Source organism: Brachionichthys hirsutus, chromosome 9 (assembly GCF_040956055.1).
Source record: "Brachionichthys hirsutus isolate HB-005 chromosome 9, CSIRO-AGI_Bhir_v1, whole genome shotgun sequence".
Classification (NCBI taxonomy): domain Eukaryota; kingdom Metazoa; phylum Chordata; class Actinopteri; order Lophiiformes; family Brachionichthyidae; genus Brachionichthys; species Brachionichthys hirsutus.
This window is the reverse complement of record NC_090905.1, coordinates 10,807,825-10,834,948: the sequence shown is the minus strand read 5'-3', so window position 1 is coordinate 10,834,948 and position 27,124 is coordinate 10,807,825.

Sequence of the window (27,124 nt, the reverse complement as noted above, 5' to 3'; positions counted from 1 at the left end):
CCAAGATCATTCTACCTCAAATTATGCTATTAGCTGCTTGCAGGAGCAAAAATAGGGAGACTGAAGTGAAAAAAATAGGCAAAGGTATGTGTGTGTGTGTGTGTGTGTGTGTGTGCGTGCATGCCTGTTAAAACAACCAAAACAGCGAGAGAAAGGAAGTTGTAGCCATTTGTCCTGTTCTTTAGTGGAATTTGGTGCAGCGGCATTTACACATTCACAGTGATTTATCAGCTCTGGCGGCGCCCCCCCCCCCCCCCCCTTCTGTCAATACAGGCCTCTCAGAGTCAGCAAAAGGCCCAAAGCCCATAGAGACAGTGGGCCTGCACTATTCAGCCTGTCCTCCTGCACCTGTTACCTCGACAGACAGAAACGAGATCCTGTAATTATGTGTGAAAGGGGCTCTGCCAGATAGCTGGTGTGATAGTGTCAATCCGCTAATGTTTTCTATGGGAGGAATACATGATCCTCCGTGCACGAGGGGGAGGGGCGGGCTCTTTGAGGAGTAGTCTCAATAATGTGTCACACAACAGGAATTTAAATGTGATAACATTTGGGGATTTAGTGTGTGCATGTGTTCGAGGGAGACGGTGTGTAAGTGCGTTACTGTGCACAATGTGGGACGTGTTGATTGGACAACAGGTTATGTGTGCATCCCGCAGCATGAAGACTTTGTGGTTTACAAAGTGCTGCCTGACGCATTTGTTCGATGTCATACAAAACACCAACCAGGCTGTGTCACGTTCTTCTTTTCAGAAATAAATGGTTTACTGCTTCGTGCATTCCTGTAATGTTGGTTTTTCTTCTGGGCCAGGTTTCCTGGACCAAGTGTGACTTGAGATGAAAATGGCTGCAGTGGGAATAAGGCCAGTTCTAAAATAGTAATTTGTCCTTCAGGTAGCAGCTGGTGTATTTTAGGGGTATGAGGAAGACTGTGCTGACTGTAGAGGCTCTAATGTTTTTGCTTGGAAAAGCAAAGGCCAAGGAGAAAGGCACACCGGAGAACAGAGAGGGTTTTAAACCGATGTCCCGCCTGCTGTGGCAGCCATAGAGTAGAAATATACTCTTTTCTCTCAGTCATCCATGAGAGAGAGAGAGAAAAGGAGACAGAAAAGTTTATTTAAGTTTTTCCAGGAATGTGTGTGTGTCTCTACAGCAGTTAGCATATACAAGAAACCACAAAAAGCTAACATTTATCTCCATGAAATGAGGGAAAGGTTTTGCTCCACCTGCCTGATGCAGAGAAAATCATAAAGCACAGTGGTCAGACAAAATAACCAATGATTTCTACAGCCACCACTAACTTCATAAACCCTCTCGCCATATGTGTGTGTGTGAGTCACAGCAAGGCTGCAGGTGATTGGTCAGGAAGTGGTCATGTTATTATCTCTAATTGAGGGGTAATTGTGGAGCTGACTGTACTGCACTGTATGTGTGTGAATGTGTATGTGTATCTTTCTATGTGTCTGTGTTTGTGTTTAGGTGTATGCAGAGTGGAAAATTACATCTTGAGTTTAGGTTTGCTGTGATTAAAAACCAAACAGAGTAAATACAGGGTTTAGTGGGCTGCAGTGGGGATGGCTGGACGTTCTGCATCCTGTGTGTGCGCGACAGTGTGCAGCTATTGTCTGCAGATTCCAGACTGTGTTGAAAAAAATCCAGCGCACACATGATGAAGTTGCCAATGACGACGGGTCTATATAGGCTATTATGCAAACCTGGTTTCTCTCATTTTAAGATGTAAATAATTTAATAAGATACTCCTTTATTTGAACATGTTTGTGCTGTTAAATCTGCTCATTTCTGCTAAAATGTGCAAAAGTTTGCTGCCAAAGAAAATCTCTGCTATTCCTGCTCTTCCATAATGGACAAATTGTAACGCAAAACAAATACTGATAATTTAACTATATGTTTAGCCTAAAACCTAGAACAAAATACACATTTGTTTATTTGCTGGTCGTTGGCTTCTGGCAAGCTATAATCTATGTTGTTGCAAGCACAGCTTGCAAGCCACACATTAAAGTTTTACATACAAAATAACTAGGAATTGTATATTTAATTTTTTTTAGTTTGTCAAGCAATACAATTTCCAATGAAACACTATCTGTGAGGGGAGTCTGAAGGGTGGTTTGTTATTTGGAAGAAATCTGCAAACATTCTAGCTTGAACGGAACTATATTACACTTTTTTGTGCAGTTTCCATGGAATGAGTGGTTTTCTGGTGAATGGATTTGTGCCAGTCTTGCAAGCAAATTTATACATGGCTTTACAGTGATATGCTCAAGTAGTTGTACTGAAAAATATCAGATTTTATTTATTTAGTTTTTTCACATTTTGATTAAATAGAAAATTGAGATGGCAATCTGTTGATTTGCTTATTTGGACGTGAGCCATCAGAGCTGAAGAGGCCTCTTGGATGAGAAGTGAAACATCTTCAATCTTTTTAGAAGTCCAGCTGCCTTTATTCAACTTAGAGATCTACTATGACCATCTCTCTCTACAGACATTGTGATATTGGTTGGATATGTTGCTGGTGAAGAAAAAATTATTAATTCTGAAATTGTTTCTATAACTCAGAGCAAATCACTCCAACTCCGCAGGAATGTTTTAAAAAACACATTGTGCCAGTTCCACATTTATTTTTATGTTCTCTTCACTGCAGACACATCATCACAGCTGTTAAAAGTAAGTGTTAAGTTCCACTCTGTGCTCCAGCTGCTTCGCCTTTTTCTGTCTCTACATGAAGAGGAGGGAGAGTCTTCCTCCCGGCTGGCTGGTTTTAACCTGCCCATCTCCATATTGCTGTCTGTTCTCACCTACTCTATGTGCAAGGATCTAATTGAGGGCAATCATTCAGATAAAAAGCCCTCAGCTATGACGCTGCTGTGCTTACGTGCTGGTGTGTGTGTGTGTGTGGGGGGGGGGTGTTCCACCATCCAGCCACCTCCTCTCCTCTCTCATTCTCTGCAGCACCATTAAAATGCCATGCCACTCTCTCGACCCATCTAGCCCGCTGCCCCCCACCCCAATGAGCCTTTTGTGTGGCACAGAGAAGAGCTGCTGAGACTGTGAGAGACAGACAGGGAGAGAGAAAGACAGTTCCCGTTGTTGACTGGTTGTCTCGGACCTCTGCGAGCACCTACTTAACATCAGGAGAGCTGAGGGTGCTTCCAAAAGCACTCTACTTTTCACTCCTCTCTCCTGTCCTCTTAGCCCCCCAACCACCACCCTGACCCCACACCAATTACAACCCACATCAATAGCCATTTTTACCCAGAGACTGAGACCCAGCCCCAACGAGGAGCCAGTGGCGGGACATAGATTTATGATTGTTAGATGGTGTAAAATTTGATAGCACCATAATCATTAACTCTTGTTATAATATGTTGCTTTATCTTGTCCTTCGTCTGTGTCGTCTACCCAGTGTGCAGACACTGTCAGTTCATTTTGTTCTTTTATGAACTTCTTACTGCTGCTTCACAAATCTCCTGTTTGTCGATTGCACAAAAGCGCTACACCCCGTCACCTCACACCCTCTTACACGTTGGACTCAAAACATTTTGTCACCCGGTATATTATTCTGATTCGTCAAGGCCACACCAGGCCCTGCCTCTTCTATGGTTGATAGTTGAATATGATTAGAAACCAGACTTTTGGTTAAAGAGACCTTTTGCTTTTTTTAAAGTTCAGCCACTGAAACCTAATGTTTGTACAAGAGGTTGAGGTTTTGAAGATCTGAAAATGTTCCTGCTGGCCAGTTAATTATCCTGGAAGAAGTAAAGGAAATAGAAAAAATATGTTTTTGGTTTATTTTCTCATAAATTACATCTTGGTCCCATTAAAGATTTGATGCCGCTGTACATGCATATAATATGCAAAGTACTTGCAAAGCTCTTCATGCAAGAGCAGCCCGCCACCCTCTGTCTGACTCTACCCATTCATGACAATGACAGCCAATGATGGTATCATTATAATTTGACTAGTGGTTTGTGACCTAAAAGAGCAGAGGGGAGTTTAGGGGGTAAAAGGGTGGGACAGGCTGCTCTTAGGTGATGCAACCCTACTTGGCACCGCTCTGCTCTTCATATTTTGTTATTTTCATGCCTTTACACTATACTGTCAAATTGTTCAAGAAAATTTATGGACATAAGATCCAGCGATCCAGCGACATAAGATCCTGGACACAAACACCTGCTGTTTTATGCCAACATAATGCATTCAGTCAGATCATGGATTAGTGAATGTCCAGGAATTTTCAGTTAAGGATTTGAAAATAATATATTTTTTTCTCTATTATTACAGTCAAACATCTTAAATAAAGTAGTAGCATTAAAGATTATACAGCAAAAATCCTTTAACTTTCCAGATTGAACCTCATTGAACACCTCCAAGTTGTGACAACCCCAAATGTTTATCCATTTTGTGTTAGACTTCTGTAGGAGGAGTAAATACACTAGTCACTACTTTATCATGATGCCTACAGATAGAGACAAAGCACTGTTCAACTACTTAGATTAACATTTAACCATCATTAATATAACCCTAAGGTTCAACTCCAAATTACAAACATAAATAATAAATATCAAAAAAATAAATCTTAGAGTTTGATATATTTGTACAGAGTTTCAGAAAAAAAACCCATATAAATAGACAAGTAATTGTTCTTTAAAAAATAGAAAAGAAATACAAGGAAATTGTTATTATTATCATTTGCATTGCATTGCAAAAATATAACAATCGTTTTCAGACACTGTAAGGTTATTTCTGTATGAAGTAAATAAACAGAACTGCACTGTAAAGAGTAGCGTTACTAATTAGCGGGTTAAAACTGGGTTATTAATTTATTACAGTGGTGCATCAGACATAATGGGAAGCTTGAAGTGAGGTGACTTCCTGTTTATGTTTATATTGGATTCGTGTCAGTTTGGACGTTGTCTGTGCCAAGTCACGCTTAAATAAGAACACGGGAATATAAAAAGGAGCCGTTCCTTTTTTTAATTCCTCAGCATTCTGAGGGATAGAATCATTTCCAGAGACTTATTCTTTGCTGACATTTTAGTTGGCGAACGGAGGACCCACTAAGTAGAGCTGAATGAAACTCCTGCTTTGTCTCTAATGTGATTTGGAGGCCTGGCTTGTATGTGCATCCTGTGGGAGGCTACTGTAAGCGTAATGCGGTTTCATGTTTGTGTGTGCGTGTTTGGCACTGTGTGCTGGTGAGCAACCCAGTGAGAAGACCCCCTCCTCAATATCAATTATGGCAGCTCGCTCCTCTTGCTTTCGTCACCCAGGTTTACCCGGCTCTCGGATGCAGCCAACATGCTCACAGGGAAAACATTAGCATAAGTAAGCCCTCTACTGACAACTCTCCAGTTCTCTCTCTCTCTTCTCATCTTTCTACATTCTCTCTTTGCCTTTTTCTCGTTTGCACTCTCTCCCTTGTCTCTCTCTCTGTTTCTCCGACAGGGAAAACATCATTGTCATGGAGGGAGGGATGACAACAATGAAGCGGCTGCAAATCACACTGATTTGTCAGTGCTGGACCCGGTGGATGGGAGGAGGGCTAATGTAATTGTCCAGGCTCTTGTCACTGTTGATACAGGCTCTTCAGAAGGCGGGGTGATTTAACTAAAAGCTATCTCTAGGCCAAGTAATTAGACACACTATCCAGGGTGGCATTAGCTCAGGCTGCTGCTGCCATTGTGTCTCTAGCACGCACACACACACACACACGCACACACGCACACACCTCGCTAGGGTCTTATTGCACCACTCTGGGTGTTATTCAAACTATTACCAGGGAGCATGGTGTTCCCGGCTTGGAACAAGTGTCTGTGAATTTGTGTGTGTTTATATGTGAGTGACAAATTCACGCTCTTCCTGCTTGCACGCGCGTCGTGTTTCTCTATATGTATCATCACTGTCGGCTGTTTACACCAGCTGATCGAGTTGAGGCAGTGCCACACACTTGACATCCCGAAAGCATGTTCCCCATCTCCCACTGTGACTTTATGCTCTCCCATTAAATCAATTAAAGCAATCCAACACTCAGCTCAAAACAGACGGGGCAGAGAGGGGAGAGCAGGCAACGTGCCGTGCCCCCCCCCCTGTTCAACGTGCACTTCAGTGGCATTCTAACCTAAAACCCATGGGAATTGGGCTGAAGTGTGTTGGATTGTTTAGCTATACTCACTCCAGGATAATACCTTCTGTAGAGGCTGGTTTTCATTTGAGACCTTGAGATGACTAACAATATTTATCTATTCTGATTTCTTCCTCTTTTTTAACAGTTGCATGGTCAAGCACGATTTTTTGGAGCTGACCATGACATCACCTGACCACCTACAGCACGGGTGCCCCAAACTCTTCCACGGCGGGCCGAGACACTCCAGGTTTCCTTTCCAACCATCTCTCCAGCAGCTGATCTCACTAATGAGCGCCTTCCCTCAAATTGAAGGAGGTGTTGATAATTGGTAGCATTGCTAATGATTTAGCTTCACCTTGCATGCATCTGGATTGGCCCGAGGGAGGTTTGTGTTTAAGTTTAGGCCAAATGCAATAAAACTCCCTCCTAAAAATCATTCCCCCTCGCTCTGTTTTTCACTGTTCACCCTTGTGTCCTCTCTGCTCCTCTCCTCCTGCTCGGCCCCCTCTTTATGGAGACACCGGACTCCCTCACAGTTTGTTTTAAATTTGACCGTGCAGATGTTTCTTTGGGTGACTGACTTTTATAGTTTAGAAAAGATTATATCAGCTTTCCCTCAGATTGTGTTACTGTATTTAAAAATCACTGGCAATGGCAAGGGGAGGGAAGGAGGGATGGATTTGTGTAGCGGTAAGAGGAGGGGAGGAAAAGGGGTTTGCTCTGCAGGTCTTTAAATCCTGAGTTTCCCTCTTGGGTTTTAGTAGAATAGACTGGACAGGGAGTTGCTGGGGAGCATGGAAGGCAAAGGAAGGAGATGGAAATCAGGGAAAGGAGGTTAGAGGTTACAGCAGGCAGATTTGGATTATAGCCTTAGATGCAGATTCTTTCTAATATCAAAGGTTTATATCTAATATCTAATATCTAATTTAACCAAGGTTAAATTTGAGGACATTAGTTTTTGATCGGCAGCGTGAGCAGAGTGCACCGTAAGGAGGTCGGTGAGGAGAAGAGGACGAGTACTGTGCTTTCACATTACCGGACATGCAATCAGTCATCGAACTGTATAATCAGGGTTCCGTCAGTCTTCTCCTTCCATATCGTGATTAATCAATTCAGTCCTTTGTCCACATTTTCACAACGGGCGGAAGCCACCAGCAGCAACTTCTAACGTTTCCTCATGAGACTGTAACAGAAAGATTAAAGAAATGGAAGCCGTCGACCGTGATGTGGAGGCTTTCTTCACAGGCCGGTCCTGTTTGTTTAAAGGGAAGCTCGGGTTGCATTCATTAAACCGTGGGCTGCTGCTCCACTGTAAGGGTGTGAGCTCAGGTTTGTACTCCACTATGACCGTTCTGAACGGCCGGCTGGTGCCCCGGCTGACTCCTCGCCTGCTGGTTGACAGATAGTCTGCTGTGCCTGGGTGGCTGACTGAAAGATCAAAAGGCGGGACATGAATGTTGAAAATGAAATGTTTTAAAATAGCCTCTCTAAGGCCGTCATCAGGGTGAGTAACACAGTGCAACAATGCTCATTCTCCAGTGCCGTCTGGGGTTGTTTACAGTTGTATCAGTTCCAGCTGTGGTTTGGGTGCATGTCGCTGCATCCAAACAGCTCTTAGCATTGGCCCTGTACTTACACAGAGTACGAGAGGAAATTGGGCTTAGCACTCGTAATTTTCCTGCTGCGGCGGCCCACCAAAGCTGAAGGAAATGCATAGGTAATGAAGACAAAGACGACAGGCTGTGATAGTCTTACAGTTACCCTGGCTGAGGCAATGCCTGATTCACCGCTACCTCCTTTAGCTGTGCCAGATGTAAGATGGGTTCAAGACTGAGAATTACTTCACAAGATAAGTCAAACCCTGAACAGTCCAGTCGGAGTCAGCCTTCACGCTTCGCCATGAACTGAAGGAATACGAATCCATCCTGTCATTGTTTAACTTATGGATGGATGCTGAGGACCCCTGGAACTCCACAAACCACTCGTCTCCTTAGCTTTCTTTTCAATAGCACATCTTGATTCCCTCGTGTGATGTGGGCCCCCCAAACGAATTTTGGTTGCAGTCGGACTGAGTCTATGTTTTCACTAAGCCATGACTATAAAAAGAGCAATAATGATTTTTTTGCCGCTATGTATAGATAGTGAAGACAAACATTACTCCTCATGACATCCCCACTGATCAGCTGGCATTATGCTTCTGTAAAATGTTCTTTCTCTTGCAGTGGCTAAACAACACAATCAAAATAACTAGACAATAGTGAACCCTTTGAATCCTATTTGACTTATTTTTCCACAATCCCAAGTATCAAAGTTAAGGCGAGAAAAAAGTATTATGCAGAAGTTAGTTGAGCCACCACCTCTTCACTCCTCCCCGGCCTTTGCAAAGATTGGTAGTTTGCAGAAATGCACATGCAGAACCCAACATGATTGTCTTGAAATAGATGAAAGGGCACCTCCGCCTTGAACCTTGAGTGGCTTCCATCTTTTTATCATCTCTTGTTCTGCTCACCCCTCTAGACTACTCAGAGACGAGGAAGATGGAGAGGAGACAAAGAGCCTGTACCTCCACCATCTTGCTTTCCCTTTGTAGCGCTCTCTCCATCACTGTTAGTCACACATGATTATGCCCTGTCGACTGCAGACCAAGTGTTGCTATTTGCCTGTAATAGCATGGCAATCACTGTCAATCTGAGCTGGGCTCCAAATGTTCACACTGTCCTTTGTCTATGTGTTTTACATAAGATTAGCTCGCTCGGGTCGGTTTTCGGCTTCACTTGCTGATCCAGTTTATTCACCCATTGAATGTATGAGATGATGTACATTATGCAGTATGCTGCTAATAATGATTTACATTTTCCATATAAATACCCACTTTGTGAAATAGCGCGGCCTATACCGAAGATAAACAACTGTTAGATATTGTTTCATTGGCGAGCATGTTCTTTCACGTTGTTTTCCATGATTCAAAGGCGAGAATGATGGGTGGGTGGAAGAAGAATTGAGGGAGAGGACAAGCGTTCGTATACCTCTTAAGTGCTTCTGCTTCACCTTTAATCTATAGAGATGTGTGGGGTAGATGAAGTATAATTGTCTGGTGCACTTTGACTGTTAAAATCTCTCAAGTGCTTGTAGTGTGAGGGGTTAGAGGGAGATCAGGCAGTAATCACTGCAGGGTCACCCCAGTGATGATGGGGAGGGAATTAATTTACCCCAGAGAAAAACAAATTAATGCTCTGCTCAGCCTGGCGCGCCATCACACAATAGCATATATCAATATTTTATCTTGGGCGATGCAGGTCAGAAAAGGTTCCGAACATCTCCATTTTCACAAGGACTCGCTCTCCATGCTGTGGCCTCTGCTCCCCTCTCGGCGCTCCTCCTGATGAGTATACCTGCTGTCATCTCCTTCACCTCCAATCTTCTTCCTTTCACTTTCCTCACCATGCTGTTCGGTCTTTCTCCTCCTGTCTCCTGATCCATTCTTACACCTCCTCCTCCAGCCTCCTCCTTTGGCTTTTAAATGTTAAATGCAAAAAAAAAAAAAATCCCAATATTCATTGTGATCACCATCTCGAATGGGTCCGATGTCTGAATCTACTCTGGCATAACACATCGTCCTTGATGATTTAGATCACATTGTGCAAATGGAATTCGGGTGGCACAACTGAAACTGTTGAAGTGATTTAGGATCTTGTGCCTATAAATCAAGTTTGGTTGTATTATATTATAGAATTAATTTACGGACTAGCAATCCTGCTGGATATTTTTGAATTGCAATAAATTTGGTCTTGCGAAAATATAGTTTGTTATTTTAGCTTCCTTTTTCCACCCCTTACTGTGAGCTTTGCCCCAGCTGCCTATCAAACATTAAAAAAATAAGACTCTACCATATGATGCAGGAAATATAATAGTCGTGTTATATAGCTTTACGCTGAGCTGGAGTTCACTGAGGCGCCTGCTTAAAATAAAATACCGCAGTTAGGGGACCCCTGAAGGTATTTAGCAAACTGTTGTCCTTACTATATAGAATAAATGTATTTTCTATTTAGACCAGTGATAAATAGTGATTTAACCAGGCTGCCTAACCTCCAATGGAGACGTTTTCTCAGTGTTATCATTTAAAGCGGACTCACCTCTTGTGACTATCGTGGTCAATAGTGCATTGAAGATGGACTTCTTTGCAGTACTTGTGTTCAAAGTTGGTGTGCATTGTCTTGACTTGACTATTTCCATTTCAAGCCACTTTATATTCACGCTCCACCAGAGGGAGATCTGTGAGAAGTATCATTTTTCATGTCATGGCATTTTATAAATAAAAAAAATTACATTCTCAAGATTATGATTTTTAATGAAATGCTGCCATTTCACTACCATCTAATTTAACGAGCACAATTCTACATCAAAGACAAAGAGCAAGGCTTTAACTTACTTTACAAGGACGTGTCTCTAAATGAGCGTGGCGCGTGCTATTATTATTTTTATGTTGTTGTTGTTGTTGCTCATAAAGAGGTAATTAGATCCACAGCAAGCCGGTAATGACTGCGGTGCAGAGACGAGAGCGCAGGCAGGCAGTGGGACACGCGGTGTGAAAATCAGCACGCGTCTCCACGGTGCGCCTGCCCTCGCAGAAATGAGGCTCTAATGAGGGGGGGGTTTAATGGGTTTAATAGCAGATGAGGAGAATGGCAAGAATTTTATCCCAACGGTTCCCCGGCAGGGATGGGAACAGGGAGCCTTTGGGCTGGTGGTGGTGGTAATCGGTAATTAATAACTGATAATAATAATGTTGTTATTATTTTGTCTTTATAGTTATAGTTTACAAATCTACGAATGAATCAAGTGAATAAATGAATGTGCTTTTGTTGAATAGGCTTTAATTTGAATTGGTCAATCATTACTTGCCATCTGAAGGCCACCCACTCCCTTGTTGTTTGTCAAAGTATTATCCTAATTCAGCATATAGATATATTTATGCTGGCAAGGCTTTGAATTTAGATGCACGATTTTTCAGGTTGGTTGCTGTTAATTCCCCTTTAATCCAACCTTTTCACACTGAGCCACTGGCCACCTGTCACTGCAGTCACAGCATCCTCTGCTTTTGTGAATCAATGAGCCTATAGTCTGCTAATTTATTGCGAATGTGTTCATTGATTGAGTGTCCACTGGGGCCAGATAGAGCAACAGCATCTAATCCTGGTGCAAATAAATCCCTTGCATCACAGCAAATACATTCCATCAAGTTAAATTGCCATGAGCCAAGTCATTAGGACCAAATGAATAGCTGCATTTAAGATACTATAATAATCTCACTATTAAAGTAAATTAAAAACTATACAATCATATAATTATGAGGTTTTTAATATATATTTATGCTTGCTTGAGCAGAGAATATCTGACCTTATGTGTTCTCATCCGTAATGATCACATCTGAACAAAATATCCTGTCTCTCCATCCTTATCCGATTTAATAAATGACATTAAACTGTAAACACCGGTTATAAAACCCACCAACACTTATTGAGTAGACAAGTCCGACGCTCCTCTCCTCTCCTCTCCTCTCCTCTCCTCTCCTCTCCCTGCTCACTGCTCACATGCTGAGGATAATTTCAGAACAAAAGAAACATTTAGTGTCTACTTGTTTATTCCTGTGCTTGCTCTGTATTTATTCACCCCTGTCACTCATCTTTTTTTTCTCTCTCTCTCCTCGCCCACCTCGCTCTCCCCTGCGGCTTTCTCTCACACACAGGCGGTGTGATGGCGCTGTAGCAGAGAAAGAAAGATCTGGGTGACCATCTGAAACCAATTATGGCACCGCAGCCACCCAGAAACTCAGTGACGATGAGGATCTTGTATTTATAGCTGGGGTAATTGGCGACACACACACACACACACACATGCACAGCACTAGAGAATACAAAGAAAAAGACACTTTTAAATGTACGCACATTAGACACAGTTTACGCTTACAGTCAGATGCATGCAGACAGACAGCAACGCACAGGAGTCAGCAGAAGAAGGAGCGCACTCTCTCGATGCATCTCTTCCGTGCAGGCAAAGTGACGCACAGACCTTTGTCATGCATGGGAAGACAAATCAGACTCAGACTTGGCCTGAGAGGCCTGTTTGTGTTTTCCACGGTCTAATCAGAACTGGTGTTTACAGCCGATACTGCAGCTGGGACAGAGGTTGTACATCTGAGCTATCTGTCTCAGCCTGTCAGCGCGTCAAACCTGCATGTGAAAACATATACAAAACACATCTGCCTCTTGTTAGACTCCATAAATGGCTGCCATGTGGTCTGCTGATAAATAGGCCAGTCTATTTATTGGAGCACAACAAATTGGCTACAAACACTGACAAGGGTTTGAAGAACTATAAATATTGTGACGTGATGAAATCTTTAAACGTGCTGCAGGTATTTTATGAGGGTCCCACTTCTTTGGATTTTTTTTTATGTAGTTGGAGATATTTCTTTTGATGGCTTTCTTCTTTCACACACTGCCTTGTTAAATAGGTGATGGGGGGGGGGGGGGGGGGGGACAATGGCTCTCTCACACTGAGCAGGTCCAGGGCTGAGGGTGTGTTTGTGTGTGTGGTGGGTTTGGCCGCAACTAAGCTGAGCAGATACGCCACTTGAGAACGATAAAGAGCCCTGCTACAGTCCAACTCTCAGAGCGACATAACCAGAAATTCCTGAATGAATCGGCAACAGACAAGCCCTAAACCCCGTGTAATTACATATTTGGAGTTTATCAGGGTTTATGCGAAAATGCACAAGTTTCCCTTCCCTGGTGGTCCTTAAACACATCCATATGTTTTCCATTTCTGCTCCTCCCTCTGCCCCCCCCTCTCTATGATTTCCGCCTCCTATTTTCTCTCCATGAAAAATGGCTTTTGCGTAAAGATGGATGATATGACCCGCCGGAGTGGTGTTTTCCTATTGTTAAATTGTTGTTGACGCACTAGACTCACAGTGGGGAAGATCCAGTCTGGTGTTTTGGAGCGTGCCGAGGACATCAGCACTGCGCCAGAGCTTTTGGTGGAACTGTGCGCAAACAGAGGAAGCCGCAGCCTGGAACACAGAAATCTGGGGAGGCTTTCTATCGTGTGTGGGCCAGGTTTTTTCTTCTTTTTCATTTGTTTCTCTTTATGTCTGCCTTTATATCTCTTTCTCACCCCCTCGCTCTACCTCTTTCTCTCTCTCTCTCTTTCAGAAAACTGATCTGTTTTAAAACACGTGCTAAATATTACCATATTTACATCTTCCTGTTTCAAGAAGGCAGCAAAGAGGGAGTGTGTGGTGTGGATTTTTCTTTTCTTTTTTTTTTCAGTGGAAAGGTCTTGGCCCGGGGTTAGGCTCTGTTTGAAACTTTAAACCTTTTTCATGCTTATTTGTTTTATGGTTCTGCAGGGCACTGTGTTTACACTGAGAGTGCAACATCTGGATTAGATAATTTGTTGGGAATTAAGCGAACCCCTCTGCTTATCGACCTCATCTGATTACATCTCTTTGAAGTCTGATGCCCCCCCTGGTATCCATTATTTTGCAACCAGCTCACCGGTGTTCAGTCCTTGCTGGACGTTTCAGACAAATGGAGGTTTAACACTGTACAGCATGAACCATGCCTCTTATCAGCACCGGCAGCAGCGGGTCAGCTTCTCTGTGCTCTGTCACGTTGCTCCAGTCACAGCAGTGTCGGCTTTTTATTTTTTAGTAATGACTGATCCTCAATTAAATCTCACAGAAAATAGTTTACTTTCCATGCAATGGGGATGCTGGACTAGAAGTGTCCTACAAACTCCTCCCTCAAACACTAATCTAGACCCTGGTGTTCATCAAATTAACATAACATGCAGTAACTCAGATAATATTAAGTGCAATGAACTGGTAAAAGAAGAATCTATTAGTCTAACTTTACTTTAGACAGTTCTCTCCTCTGTCAGTTGATTACTTCCCTCATAGCATCATTCAGTCATCTTCTTGCCCAGTTTGTCCGTTACCGGGTCGCGGGGTCGTGGTGGAGCCTATCCCAACAGTCAACGGGCGAGAGGCAGGACACACCCTGGACCAGCCGCACCAGCAGCTAGAATATGTTGTATAACAGAACTGTTGTCTCGGTTCAACAGACTTCACATTTCCATGAGAACCGTTTCGCACTAATTGTTCTGCTACTTTAGATTTTTGCATTTAAAAATAAAAAATGTTTTGTTAAATCCTCAGTGAGTTAGTTTTAAGACAATCTGGTTGCAAGTATTCATCTCCTACCCGGGTGTAGTATAGCAGAATGTGTAATGGAAGTACCGGTGCAACATGTCTTTTTCACACGTTTCACTTGTAAAATGAACAGAATGTGATCGAGATAATGTTATAATAAACAACACGTATTTTTTTTTTTTTTAAATAAACCTCTCAACACTGAGCTAATGGATATTTCTGACATTATATATGTGACACACATCCACCCGGCCTTTAGTGGGCTTCATCTCCATTCTGCGATCCATTCCAAAGCTGCTCTCTGTCCCCTGGGTGATCTGCCCTGTCCCCTCTAATCTGGCCGGGGTGCTGTGATTCCATCACTCCCGTAGAACCACACAGAACGATTAGTCAGACTTTGCATACAGCAGATGTGTCCAACTCTTGATTTGTGTGCGTTTCATTGACTCGGGCCATCTGTTAATACAGTTGCTGGTTCCTTGTTTCGTGTTTGTTGATGCACACAGACGGGGGGGGGGGGGGGGGGGCGTTTGAGTGCCAGAAAAAACATTCAGCAAAAGCAGAGATGAGAAATAGAGACTTAGAGGCAGCGAGAGAGGGTTGAGTTGGAAGTCGGAGCATAATATTTCATTAATGGCTGCTGGTTTAATCTGCAGCCTGCTTTATTCCTGCATACGGAACATTTGTCCTTTCTTTTACTTGGTGGGAGCATTGAGAGTTACGATATGGCACAGGCGGCGTAAGTTGATGAATGAGTCTCAGATGTTCGGTGTTTTCACGAAACAGTAAGAGCTTAAATTCCTTCTCTAGGAGGAAAGTGAATAATTGCTTTAGATATCTGAAATTCCGAGTGGTAACATTCCACAGATTCTCCCCTTGACATCGAAGACCCACAAGGAGCAGTTGGCGTCAGCATTTCTCAGCTTGCCCGTGTGTGTCTACGTATACTCTTGGGCATGCTTGTGTGCATCTCAGGAATTTCTGGCTACACGAAAGGATGATGATGCCCAACAGTTGCACTTGCTGTGTTGTGCCCTACCGGACATCACAGCCGACTCCTTGTCTGCCTTGTCTCTGCGTCTCCTTCTCACGGCTTTTGCTCCCATGGTGTCTTTTTCCCCTCCTTTTCCTGTCTCACGTAACATCTGCATGAAATCCTTGAAAGACACGGAGCTTATGAAAACTTCTGCCTCACATTAATTATCCTGCGTCTCACTGAAAAAAAAAGGTGAGCTGATTACGTCTTCAAACTTCTTCTACTCGCTCGGCATCAATTACATCGATTCAAACGATAATTTGGCTCTCGTCTGTTTCATCTGTCTGGATTTCGCTGGCTGCCTTCCCTTCCTTCTTTCTTCCCACCCAGCTACATCCAGCCTCCTTGCTGATTTACGACAGCTGTGATGTTGCTTTTCGCTACCCCTCTCTGCAGTGTCATGATGGTGCGATTTTAGTCGAAACCCCAGAACTCCATGTGAACCTGCTGAAAGGGTTGTGGCGTCCAGCCTGGGTAAACACAATGTTAGGTGGGGGAGCCAGGGATGCAGACTGTTGGTATTAATGTGAAGGAAAAGACGTCCAATAACTGGGCCTGTGGGGAGAGAGCCGAGCCAAGGTTAACCCGAGCATAGGCTCGCAGGCACAGGAGTGAAGCTACACACAGGGACGTGTGTTGGTGACAGAATTGTACTTGGGTTTTACAAACAGGAAATCATTTTAATGGTGGTAGCATCCTTTTTTTTTTTTTCCATGGCAGCAATGTTTAATTAAGTTCTTATTCAACCTACCAGTTGGATTTGACATGAAAAGTTGAAAACAACCATAAAATTGCTGCAATAACTTAAAGGAAAGTGAGCCCGGCTTAAGTGCGTCTTAACATTTAATCAGTTGCAGTTTTGAATTACATGTTAACCTGAGTAAACTGACAGCAAATTGACCTCAACTCTGCAAGGGAAACATTTGGGTTTTACATAACCATGCACCGCTACTTATGTGTCCGCCCTCCGCCCCGTACATTCACCCCTGTGAGGAGGTATGGATATTGCCCTTCGTGCACTTTTTTCCTCATTGACTTTCATTCCTCCCTCCGACTCTGTCTGCCAAAGGTCCAGATGAGCAACAGGGGTTTGTGGGAGGAAACGGTCAGAAAACAACAGTATAGTTGTGTCAGCGTGAGGAAGAACACAATCAGTTTTAAGACAAATACTCAGAAATTATTGTCACTGCTTATTTTCATTTACGTGAAGTGGAATGTGGACTGGGTTTACCCAGTGTGAGGAAGATAATTGACTTACCGAGACTTTCCTTGTTTTTCTCAACTTTTTGACACCAAATGATGCAATACATTACACCGGCATCGACAGGTTTAAACTCTAAATCCATGCAGGAAATGCTGAGCAGGATGAAGAGTATTTTTATCCCCTCCGTGGCCGGAGAATAAGAAAATGAAAAGTGTGATGACGATGAATCATGATACAGTTTAAAATATTATATACATTTATTTACAGGTTGATTGCATTTAAAATAAATAAATAGCACATTTTCTTTCGTGATAAACACAAAGCAAAATTCAATGATCGGAAATCTCTTTTACAGTGCAGTGATGGTATATTAAAAGTGGCCAGATCAGCCACTATTTGCAGTGGGATTCTTCTTTTAAACCTTGTTCTGTTTCACCCATCACAACTTGCCAGGGGTCCCACCCGACTGCCACCTCTCAACCTCCGGAAAGTAGTTAGTGCTTCAATTGGCACTTAATTAGTTAATTGACCCCTGCCTTGTTGGGAAGAGGGGGGGCAGGGTGTCAGGGGCTTAACAGAGCAGGTGAGGGTGGAGAGGATTGGCCCAAGGTTCTTCCTGTATCACATCAGTGGAGGTATACACCATCAAAGCCTTTGAACTGCGACACAAACACTGGAACCACTTTCATCAGCCTGATGTGTCATCCCAGCCGGGTCCCATGTATATGTATGGGGCTGCCTGAAAATATACAAAGTCCAATTTGCCCGGTAAAAGGCTGACCTCAGGATAATGAGTCACATGTGATGTGTATCTGATATGCAGCCTGAGTCATCACCAGATGTGTTTCGACAGGATTACTTCCAGTTCTCGCAGAAGAACATTGGGTTTTCAAAGAGAACCCAACAACACTCTATCAAAAAGACAAAGAGAAGATGTCAACAAACAATTGCTGCCACAATGGGCATTACAGAAGAGTTTGTCAAACATTGTGCACAGGAATGCTCCCAGTGCCTCTGGCAGGGAGCCCAAAGTGTTTCTCGTGTCTATAATTGGGGATACACATACCAAATGTGAGTTTTGAGGTCAAGTATAGAAGAGGAAGTTACTGGGTACCAGGCCTTCAGATAAAAGCTCGCAGGTGGAACTAAGTGCAGCGCTACATGTGTAGGCAAGCTGTGATGCTTGTTTGTTCTGGTGTCTGCTTGGATGTGGAAAATGCAACTCCTAGCACATAATGTGTTTGCTCAGTCGAAGCATAGCACACACTCTGGATCACATTTCTGTCTCTTTCATTTGGCAAAAACACATATGAACCTGTGTTAATTTGTCAGCCCGCATGTGCAAACCTCAGGAAACAAACATACCCACACAAACACAGGGAAACACACGCACTGCTCTCATTCGTTCTAACGCGTGCACTCATTGTTCCTCCTCTATAGTTCAATCATATGTACGCGGGAAAAAAAGATTCATGTTTCTTCAGTTTATTGCACTGGACTTGCTGTTTACTGATACATTTAGAACAGTTTTCGAGACCTTGTGTGGGCCATCTGCAAATGGGTTCCTGCATTTGTCCCTATGCGGCTGCACCCATGTGTATGCATCAGACAGGGGACGTCGGCAGGCGGTGTTGTTGTAGGTGAGGGCGAGGAGCCCCCTGATGGACAGCTGAAGCAGAGAGGCCATGCTTTGATCAAAGGCCCAACAAGACGGGGAGGAGAAAGGGGGGGGACCAGCAGGCTGTCCGGCAGAGAGAAAAAGTGAGGCAGGGTTGCAGAATGGGGATGAGGGTGTGCTTAAAGCATCAAACTACCAAGGAGAACACCTGCTTCTCCACCACCAACGTTAGAAATCTAACCAGGACCAAAATATAATAAATGCTTGTATAAATTACTTTCGCAAAATAATACCAATGAAGCACTAAAGGTGAATTTTTCTGTGTGACTTTTTATTTCTGTGATGTTTGGAGCACTACTGAGAGGGTGGCAAATGTGTTTCAGGTTAGATTTTCTCCTTGTCAGCGGATCGCTGAATGCAGCGGGGTTTTCAAATAACTGAATCATGTATTTATTCAATAGGCTCTGGGCAATGTATTGATTGTCAGCAGATTGAGTTACACTGAAGAATCAGTGGGAAGTCTTGGGAAGCAAGGGCATGTGTGAAAGGAGCTGTGTGGCCAGACAAATGTATTCAGGCCAGTTTGCTAGTCTGGCTTCACGTTTGCCTTGAGGGAGATGTATTTATTTAATTGTTCTGACCTCTTGATTCTACATTTTGATTTTCTGGAAATATACAAGAATACATTTGGATAATGTTTTTCAACAATATTAGTATAAAATAAAAAAAGTTACACCATAGCACCCTACCCAGCATTTAATATTTCATTGTTAGAAATGTTGATCTATAAGACTAGAGTATTTATTTATTTTATTGCAGCTTTTTGCACATTGTGGGAATTCTTCCAAGAGCTGTTTTGTTCTTTTAAAAAAAAAAACAAATCTACTAAAAGTCGTCTGTGAAATATTAAAGCAATCTTGAAATAACCCAAGCACAACTCCAAATATCCATTCACTAGCCTGACGCTCTCCAAGAGAAAATTAAATTTGGTTAAATAATAATAATAATAATAATAATAATAATAATAGTTTCCAGTTAATTTGCACCTTTTTTTTTTACTATAGAAATTACTTAATTTTATTATTTTTTTAATATATAATCTCACGATGGACCGTTTAGGTCCAACTTTGTCTTGGGGAATTATGTAATGCATGATGTTATTGGTCGCAGGATTTGTTCAATGACTCACAGAACACAGCAGCGTCCGGGACCGTATATGGAAATCGAGAACATGTGTTTCAGCTTTGACTGCGTGATGCAGGATTCACGCCGTTCTGCGTTAAATACAATAATGGGGAATTGTTTGTGTAACCCCTTCATTTAACTGCTTAATGTCTCTTCCACCCCCCTGTATTACGCTTAATGGTGTTTAAATAAGGATAAAGACGGATTAGAACAGAATAAAATAATAATAATGAAAGCCGGCCTCAGTTGGACCTTGGAAATGGGTGTTAAATACAGTCAGTCCAGCCTTTGTGCGCTGAATCCGGGAATGAGCCTGCATGCATGCGACAAATGAATAGGAGCTCTGGTTTGTGCAGCCTGGCAGCCCATTAAAGGTTGAGATTTTCTGGCACGCCAACTTCTCAAAATGTATCAATCATTAACAATTAAGCAAATTATATACAAAAATAACCAGGTCGAATTTTAGTGGAGAAATTAAGGTCAACGCGGTAACAGGAAACTCCTGCGTATTTCCCCTTCAGCCTAAAAGATATTCAGTCTATTTAGTTTCACTCCATCTTTATATGCCATTGGTTCAATGCCCCCCCATTACTGTTACTGAAACTTTTATTGAAGAATGTTTTGATCAGATTTTATTTGCCACATTTGACTTCTTGGCAAATAAAAATAAAAAATAAAATCACACATGCACGAACACGGTTCACGTTGTTTAAAGCGAGACTTACGCGGCTTGTTAATGTGTAGAATAATCTACTCACAGAGTTCTTCCTCACTGCTGTTAAAAACCGATCAGGACTTCCGTTGCAATTATGTCTGTGAGGGAAGGACGAGCTGCATGCGATGGGAAACACGGGCCCTGTGTGGAGCTGTTTAAGTGTGTGGGTTTTGATGTGCACTGCCTTGTCCCGCGTGATTTACATGTGCGCCTTGTGGGGTACACAAAAAGGAAAAACAACAATTAGACATGAATGTGTGTCAAAACAAACGAATCAAAGGGCCATTATGTTTGTGGGGAGATGACTGGGGATGGGGGGGGTCACTCCCCCCATCATCTGTCTCGACTGACCCCGCGTTTGAGTCCTGCGGCGCGAGGCCGAGACACGCAGATGGGCTGCAGCCTCTCTCTCTCTCTCTCTCTCATCATCTGCCATTGACTCTAGAGCGCAGCTGAATTCAGCTCCATACCTCGATGCAGGGCCCTTCGGGAGCCAGTGTTACCTCGTGAATTCAAACAGGGCGAGGTAAAACAAAACAAAACACCAATCTCGATAAAGGTGCGTCAAAACATCCGGCTCGTTTTCCGCCCCACAACAAACAGGCATCTCTCGCACACAAACAAACAAACAAACACGTAAGAATGTGGGAACACAGGTTCAAGCAAATATCTCTGAAGACCATCAAACAAAAGAACTTTGTAACAATGTATTTGTGTAGAAAGCCTTTAGATTGACGTTATGTTTTAGTATCTCCGGATTAAAATACTGAATACTAAAATACATCTGCATTAAGTACTATTGCAAGTTTTTTTTCTCTAAACGTTAATGACGTTTCTCGCCACATATTTTGCACTTGAAATGTGTGAAGTCTCCACGCAGCTTGTGTTGGCCCACAGCGGTGGATTCCTCATGTCCCTTAAGCTCTGCTGTCCCGACACCAAACTGCCAGAGCCCAAAATGCATGGTGGGTTTGTGTCCCTCTCAACCTCCCAAGCTGTTCTGAGAAGGTATAAAGCTCCACAAGTGCACCGAGTCTGAATAGATCCGGGCCAACAAAGCGGTGGAGCCGTGCATGGGGCCCCCCCGGTCATGTAGGCTCTGCGTTTGCAAGCCACCGCCGGTTGATATGAAGGGGGGGGGGGGGGGGTGTTTCTCTCTCTGCATTAGGCAGTAATAGGTTTGAGATGATTTAAATGATTTGTTGACTGGGACAATAAATCTGTTGTGTGTTTCTTGGCATGCTGAGGGGAGGATTACAAGTTGTCACACAAAGGAATGCAAATTGGAAGCCAAACTCTCCGAGAGGCCGATGGAGTAGCTGCAGCTATAGAGCATCTGTGCGGGTCTGTGTGTCTCTCTCAGTATTTGATGCTTCTCTATTAGTCCTAATAACTGTGAAGGACCTGAGAGTAGCCACTGTATTCATCTCAAATCAATGACTTTCCTGCACCAGGCCCTATAGACCTCCACATTTGCATTATATCCTGCAGTCAGATGACCAGCAGCACAATTGGTGTTAGGACCCTTTCAGCCTGCAAAAATTAAATCCTAAATTACACTTTTCACTCTCGCTATATGATTATTTTCCTCAATGGGAGAGAGATAATGAGAGGGAGGAAGGAATAAAAATATAATAAAAAGAAATAACAGCATGGTGGTGCAGTGGTATAAGCACTGGTCAGAGGTTCAAATTCTCCTTGCAGCCTGTCTAATTTCAGATTAAGCAGTTAAGAAAATGAATGAATTAATAAATACATATATATTTTCCCTAAATATGTTTTCCCCCTCATCTCTGCCTTTTTTATGAGCTTATTGGTCAGTCATTTTTCTGAAGTCGAGTTTGCGGTTGTTGGTTCTCTTTGCGGAGGACAGGTGTCGATCCTTCTTCGCACCTCCTCCTATAGCGTCAGCAGAATGAAATACAGGGTCGGCCCTGTTTGAACTAACAGCAGACCTAGAAAGGGATCATCGGTCGTCTTCTGCCTCCGACAGATGGTTTGTTTGGAGTAGAAGACTGGTCATCGGCGGCATTGCATCCTTTTCGCTTCTTCTCCCAGTGTTTTTCAGGTTTCATCACACTGGGGCTTGTGATCTCACGGCTTGAGAGGCGCCTGACTCGTGGGTGGACACAGAGGATTTACGCCTCCAACATCTCAAATAAGCATCACAGACAGCATTATACAACAGCTCCAATTATCACACCAGCTCCCAATAAGACCCCATTAATCCAATTTTTTTTTATCATTTAATTAATGTGGTCATTTAGGCCTCACAATAAAGCGTCAACTTTAGGCTGCATTAAACCAGTAGGTTTTTTTAATACAATTTGAAATATAGGTTTATATGTTAACTGATAATTATAAGCATTTGCATTGGAGGCAACAGCATCATCTCATTCAATTAAAAAGTCACTTTCATAGATCTTATTGTTCTGACTTTTTGGAGGATCTGTGCTCAAATATCTATTAAATAAATGAACTGCAATATTTAGAACGCCTCATCTGACATCTAAAAAAACAAAACATGTGTATTAGTTGCATCAATGCTGTTTATCTTGGGTCTAGTTTGTGTACAATCAGCCAAGACCTAATAAGACTTGGCTGTTGATTGTCATTCATGACCTCAGTTTTGGGTTGTAAAAAACGTTTCGCTGGAATAATATGTCCAGAGTAAAATCTTGTAAATGGAAGCATTTTGCAGGGGCTGATCTCCTGGTTCCTGTAATGAGCCCTGATGGTTGATTCAGAGCTGTGATTAAACGTCAGCTTCATGTCTTGACTCAGCTGAGGGTTGTTTTAATTGGCCATCAGTCTGGAACACACACATACACTCACCACTAAAATGCAAGAAACCTCCAACACTCCCGACGATTCCACTGTGCATTGTTTTCATCCGTTTGCCCAAGGCAGCCCGACCTGCAGTGTTGCACTGCAATGCACTGTTTTCTGCTGTGTCAGACGAGAGAAGTGCGGCACCTACATTGCTCAATGCCTATGATGCCGTATAGCTGATGCACCCATGCATGCGCTCCCAATAGCGTTTAATAACATGCTTATAACACAAGTCACAGGGGCGGGACTATGATGTTTTACAGCTTGCAACTTTGAAAGATGAGCATAATAAATTAGCAGCGGTATACAGAGACAAACTGACGGACTGAAGATTGGGGGCATTATTTGACCACAATTACCTCTTTTTTTATGAAATGTTTTACCAGGACACAGTTTTGGCTTTCTCTATCTACTAATTTGCTTCTATTATCTTCAGTTTTCAGTGAACGCTGCTGCTTGAACGTTGATCTGCTGGTCTTGGCCCGGTCGGCCGCATGATGCCTAAGGCCCGGTCGAGAGGGCGGGATGCTTCAACAGATTATTTTCCCCCTAATCAACATGATTGTAACCTCTGCAGAACAAAGGCATGAATATCCATTTCCAAGAAAAGGGGTTAGTGCCCTCTCCATGCCTCTCTCACCCTCCCCGCCCTAGCGTGTACTGTATTCGTTACCCTGGTTACCCTCTGGGCAGAATGCAGATCAGGGGGGACCAACGAAGCGGCCCCTTGTCTCCCCTTACAATTCACCCTGATAATGACCAACACTTTTGTTGCTGGAGAGGGCAGGTGGGAGTTGCAATACGCTTCAAATCATTGCAGACCCAAGAACTCCCGATTACACTCCCAACTCTTCCCCTTTCCCTCTTTTTTTAAAGATCCATCTTTCTAACAAATTCCCCTTTTCTTTATTGGAATCTTTACATTTGTATATCAGAACGCCCCCCCCCCCCCCCCCCCCCCCCTATCGCTCATCTTTCCATGGAGAGATCCCTCAAAGCTCACTTGCAGCAGATGGTGGTGGTTTGAGAGAGGTCAGTGTTATCTAAACAGACCCATTGGGCTATTTGCTATAGCATCCTCCATCAGGCAGGACGCTCTGAGGAATCAGTCCATCACTTCAATCAGCCCCAGTAGCATATGATGAATTTATAATGAAGGAGCGGGACAAGAAAGGAAATCAGATGAAAACCAAAGAGATGGAGAGCGAGGGACAAGAAGGGAGAGATGGATGACACATCAGCGACCGATGGAGCCTAAGCAAGAGGAGTCAGAGTTCAGCCTCCATCATGTTGGGTCACTGGCTTGTTTGTGCCATGGAACAAACAAGTCATTGTTGAGCTACAGCTACAATAAGTCTACGTGAAAAATCACATGCTGCAGTACACATGCATTTGTTTAGGTGTGCAGGTGTTTATCGATCGCTACACAGAAGCAGTAATCTTATCGCTCCTCAGAAGGTGAGTACACGTGACATCAGGTATATGCAAACACTTGATTGATATCTTTGAAAGATTGTCAGATAATGACTTTTGCAGACGGCTTGGCGAATGACTGACTCGGTGCAGCCGGCCCCTGACACCCCCCACCCACCCACCGCCCCCCAAGCCCAGACTCTGCCCTTTGACCACATTAAACGTTGTAGTCAGTCGGATCTCCCTGTCTTCTCTTATCACCTGCAATCAAACATTAAAAGAGGGAGGGAGAAGGAGTAACTCATAAAGTCAGAGAAATCATGGCACAGAAAGGGGGGCGAGGGGCATCAAGAATATAATAATAATAATCATATGATAAATCCTAAGGGAAAAGAAGGAAGACACAGAACGATACCACGCGTGTCGCCTCATCCTATGAGCTGCCACTTCCTGCCTCTCCAAATTTGACGTCTGAACCGAGCGGGGCGGAGACCGGCTGTATGTAAACAGGATGTTTTACGAGTGGTGTTCTGCAATCACCTGTTACCTTGACTGTCGTGGGTTTAAAGAGCTGCCTGGCCTTGGAGTTACCTGAAAACACCTGGAGGAGAGCGATAAAGGGAAGAAGAAACGGAGTCCGGGAATGAGCGACCACGGTCTGCCACTGAAAGTCCATCCGTCCGTCTGCTGGGCCATGAGTGCTGGCACGCACGCACACACACACACACACACACACACACACACATATGTCTGTGTGTGTTGCTCAGCTTCCCTCCCCTTGGTGCTCATGCAGTTCAAGATGTCAGGCAGGTGGTTTTCTGATAGTGATGGTAGGAAAATATTTGATGTCCTCATCTTGGCCATTTAACATTCTCACCCTGTTCTCTGACCTTAAATAGTGTGCTTGCATGCATACGGCGTGCATGGGTTGGTCTCTGTATGTGTGTGTGTGTGTGTCGATCAGCATGGTGGGTTGCTGTGTGTTTGTTCACTTAGCTTTTAGTCCCTGTTAGCAAGTAACCCCCCCCCCCCCCCCACACACACACACACACGCACACACCATCCTATTAGCAGGCCTTACCAGAACCCATTTGACCTCCACCTTCTCACTGACCTCCTCGAGAAGGTGCAGGTCTCCATCCCTTGGGAGAGCAGAGGAGCGATGGGGAAATGCATGTGTGTGTGTGAGAGGGGCAGGATGGGGGACTGCTCTGCTGTCTGACTGTGAGCAAACATTGATGGTCAAACACTCTGCCTCCTCCATCCCTCCTTTCCTTCCTCTCCTCTCTCTCCATCCTCCTCTTCATGACTTCACCTGTTTTAATGTGGCAATTAAACATGATATTTTGTATTACAAATTAAACATATTTAAACAGCAAGACTAATAAAATATAACATAAAATACACCAAATATGAAATGTGCTCATGTTATACTGCTGGACTGTTTTGTGTTACTTTCTAACAGTAGAAAATGATTGCTGATAATGCTGTTTTTTTTTTGTTTTTTTACAGACCACTAGGATGCCAACAGCAAATTTCTCTCATTCTTAAACAACAAGCCCACAGCAAATTTATCATCCCTCCAGATCTGGTATATAGACTCAACAGCTTCAAGCACAATAACACAAACATTTCCATTTCCAATAAAGTGTGTTGCTTCCCTTGTGAAATCGGATCCATGTGATATCTGGCACTGCTGTAGCTCGGCTGGTAAAGACAGGCATATTGTTCAAATTTACATTTTAAAATTACACTAAAACATGATACTTTCCTTTGAATTTATCGCTTCCCACAGACTAGTTACGAGTTATTCCCCAGATGATGTCAGCGGCGTTTCGCACAGCCCGCTGTTTGTGCTATGGAGTTAGCTTTGCTCTTTTGATTGGGAAAATTTACATTTAGGGAGAAAATGCCAGTTGCAGTGAAGAAAATGGGTGAAATGTGTGCACATGGCGCACTCTGCTCTGAGGTCTATTTATTTCCCCCGCTCCTCCATGATGTCTTGCGGATGAGGTCTTCTACTCATCCTCCCAGTTCCTGGGTCAGCCGGTGGCCTACACTGCTTTGTAGCAAGTGAACAGCATAAAATATATGTTTACGAAAAGGAGCATTAATCACAGTGGCTATCTATGGATAAAGTCAGATGTGTTGTTTTTTGTATACCTTCTCTCCAGTTCTGTCTTGGAGGGCTTTCATGTGGCTGTAATTACCATATTTCATTAGCGTGTGGAGTGTCACCGCTGGAGCATCAAAGCGGTTGGCTCTTCACATGTGTGGCAACCACTGCCAGGGAAGTACACAACTATCTGTTTTTTCCCCCAGAATAAATTCACCCGCGCCTGTTTTTGAGAGCACTCTCTCCCTCAAGCTGCTGTCGATATCAAAGAGAACCCATTCCGCATGTGAAGTGCCCTTTGTGCAGAATAATAAAGCAGTGCATCATGGTAAAAAAAAAACTGTGAAACACAACACTCTCACCGCCATCCTTCAATGCATACACAAAGACACACATATGCACATATACAAATGGCATCCCTCGCTCCTCTGTAGCTACTTTACTTTCCTTGGTGCACATCTGCTCCTTCTGCATCTGCACTTTAAAAACAAACTCTCTCATTCTACTGTATGTTGAAAGACGGAGTTAGCAGCGCAAAACAACTTAGTTAAATATCCATAAATGCATGTTATTTTAGTTTGCACTGAAATCGAATTCCTTTGGAACAAAGTTTGGATCGCAATTGCATCACCGTGAAAAACGAGCCGT